This window comes from Thalassophryne amazonica, chromosome 7, assembly GCF_902500255.1.
Source record: "Thalassophryne amazonica chromosome 7, fThaAma1.1, whole genome shotgun sequence".
In the NCBI taxonomy this organism is placed as follows: Eukaryota; Metazoa; Chordata; class Actinopteri; order Batrachoidiformes; family Batrachoididae; genus Thalassophryne; species Thalassophryne amazonica.
Genome location: NC_047109.1, coordinates 90,107,258 through 90,110,561, shown reverse-complemented (window position 1 = coordinate 90,110,561; position 3,304 = coordinate 90,107,258). Strand labels below are relative to the sequence as shown.

General features: G+C 47.5%; 1 pseudogene; it reads left to right on the top strand.

Annotated features, from left to right (window-relative positions):
* Positions 1-1,431: 1,431 nt before the first annotated feature.
* LOC117513494 lies at positions 1,432-2,939 on the top strand (annotated as a pseudogene).
* Positions 2,940-3,304: the final 365 nt, after the last annotated feature.

Below are 3,304 nucleotides of genomic sequence, written 5' to 3'. Positions count from 1 at the left end.
AGCGACATGGGTTAGGCAGATGATGTGATGAATAATCCCTGGTCGTTTTAATTAACTTTTCCCTGTCCTGTAATGACCAAGATGGTCAACAGACCCGGTCAATAAGCATGTTAATATCAAACAAATAAAACTGCGGATGATTAAAAACCTCCTGCGTTATTAAATTTGAAATTCAAATGAAATTTATGCTCCTAGTGCGCACTGAATGTTAATAGCGCTCACAGAGAGAGTTCAACACACATTTTACCTACAAGTTGTTGTTGTTATTATTATTATTATCATTATTATTATTATTATTTAACCGAATTGACCTCGTTACAATTTACCAAAATGTCAGTGCGCAAATAAATGGATGAACCAATTCAAGTTCTTTATTTTCCTTGTGACACAGAGTGCAATCACTTAGTTTAATAAATAAAGTAGGCCAAGCCGCCGTGTCGGCGTTTTCCATATTATGAGTAAACCTTGAGAAATGTTTGAATTTAATAATTTCGAGGCCGAAATTATTCCCCAGAGTCAACTGCATTGACCCCTTTTCTTCTTTATCAAATGCAGCGCATGCACAAATTGAACCAGCCTCCTCCGGAATGCGCCGGTTTTAATCAAAATTGTCAACATAATTGAAGACAATTACAGTAAAGTGAAAGTTTGAGACCGCGCGTTTCTAGCGCCAGAACAATGCAGCCTTTATGACGTGCGTAATAGTTGTGTATATTGCGTTTGTAAAAGAGATTAAAACATGCTAAACGTAAAGAGAAATGAATACGCGAGGGTGGAGGTGCAACAGATCTAAAGTTTTTTTTAGAAAATAAAATTTGGAAATAAACTTTAAAAATAAAAGCTTGAAAAAGTAAGTGAGCTCATGAAACTTTTTGGTGGGAAAGTTTTGCAACTTTTCGGGTTCACAGTATTCAAGTGGGGAGTAAAAGTGACAGACTGAATTTATTTTTTACAGGATATAAAGTTAAGTTTGACATAATTTATACTCGGCTGATCCGCTGTGGTTTCGGTTCCACTTTTACGCACCGTTCATCCCCGTGCAGGCAAAGGTCGCCATCGCCTTTTCCTAATTTATGGAATGTGATGAACTGTAAACATTTCAATAAGTAGCCTCCTAATTCCTCCTTCCTAATTCACTCTCATTTAACTTTACCTTCCTTCCGCTGTCTTTTATGACGGAGGGGGCGGCGGGGAGGGTGGAGAGCTGTCCTGCTGAGCTCTATTGATGACCTCACGGCACAATGTGCGGTGCGGCGGGACGTAGCCGCTGATTGGTCGCCCGTGTCACAGCGGCACTTCAAAGCCGAGAGGAGCCTACAATTGTGGAAGAATGGGCGGAACGCATCATTGTATTGCACACCTCAAAAAAAACAGCGCTCTGATTCATAAATATAAAAAGATCCTCTGAGGAGGGCAGTGTTTGTTTGTGTGATGGCAACTTCACTTCTAGGGGTGAGTCTAAAGGACTTTCTTACTGGTTTAATTAGTTCTTGTCATTGTCCAGCAGTGGAGGATTAAACTTGCGTCAGGCGTAAAGGCAGAGCTTCGGTCATTTTCTTAATCACAGAGGCAAGATAACTTTGTCCTGGTGTTCAAACCACGCGTGTTTCCTTGCTGTAATATTTGGCGTTTATTTCTGAACCCACTTTGACACTCTCAGTAGTTTCTGTGCGTACAATCTGTGCGTAAAGGTAGGAATACTCTATGGCGGTCTTTAGAGAAATACTCTTATCCTGTTTCATCTTTTCTGTTAAACTCATCACACTTACAGCTTTTCTTTCTCTTTCAGGACGAGCCGAGGTTAGGATCGACTCCTTTAGCCATGTTAGCTGCAACATGTAACAAAATAGGGAGTCCGAGCCCTTCACCGTCTGCCATTTCGGATAACTCCTCATCATTTGGGAAAGGTTCCACCCGTGGAAAGAGCCGCCGCTACCAGCAGCTGCAGCCTGGGATCCGGCCTGTCCGGCTTTGGGGTGTCACGCAATGGATCCGGCATCTCGGACTCTTTCGGCACCAACAGCTCCACCGGATCCAGCGCGTTCTCCCTCACGTCTGGCACCTCTTCTAGTTCACACTTGGAAACGATTATTCAGTATTCCAGGCGTCGGTTACCAGCAGCTCCAAGAATCCAGCCACCAGCCGGTTTTCATCTCCAAGGTGCACACGTCAGTGGACAGTTTGCAAGGTATCTACCCCAGGATGAGCGTTGCGCATCCGTACGAGTCCTGGTTCAAGTCATCTCATCCCGGTATCCCCACGGGAGATGTTGGAACCACCGGTGCGTCAGCGTGGTGGGACGTCGGAGCCGGTTGGATTGATGTTCAAAACCCTAACGGAGCGGCACTACAATCGTCCTTGCATTCCAGTGGACTCCAGGCGTCCTTGCACTCACCTCTGGGCGGATATAATTCTGACTACTCCAGTTTAAGTCACTCTGCTTTCAGTACAAGCCCCTCTCCACACCTGTTGACAACCGGCCAACATCTGATGGACGGTTTCAAACCGGTGCTGTCCTCTTATCCGGACACAAGCCCCTCTCCGTTAACCGGAGCAGGGGGGACTATGCTGTCCGGAGGTCCACCCGCGTCTTTAGCGGGTTCTCCGAGGTCATCTGCACGGCGCTACTCGGGCAGAGCCACCTGCGACTGTCAAACTGCCAGGAGGCGGAAGACTGGGAACCGGCGGGAGCCAGCTTGCGGAGAAAAGGTCTTCACAGCTCCACAATCCCCGGCTGTGGGAAGTCTACGGAAAAACGTCGCACCTAAAGGCGCATTTGAGGTGGCAACACCGGCGAGAGACCGTTTGTGTGCAACTGGCTCTTTTGCGGGAAGAGGTTCACGCGTTCTGATGAGCCCATCGACATTTACGCACGCACACGGCGAAAAACGGTTCGCCTTCCGGTTTGCAACAAAAGATTTATGCGTACGATCACCTGAGTAACACGTAAAGACTCACAGCGCCGGAGGGTCCGTCGGATCCGGCTCCGGGGCAGCGGAGGGAAGAGAGGGAGTGATACCGACAGCGAGCACAGCGCGCCGGGAAGGCCCTCCGTGCCACTCTCCCGACTTATTACACCCATCCGAGACAGGCGCAGGCAGTGGGGCAGAACGGCCTCTAAATGCCCCCCCCCCCCCCCCCAAAAAAAGAACACAAGGGGAATAATACTGCGGGTACGCGCAAACGCTCCATCACGAGCGCCACTTTACCGCGTTTTGACTTCTCACGTGTTCAGACTAAATCCATAACTGTACCATCCGCGTGTGAAAGTGTAATCAAGTTATTGTGGCACATCTATGACAGG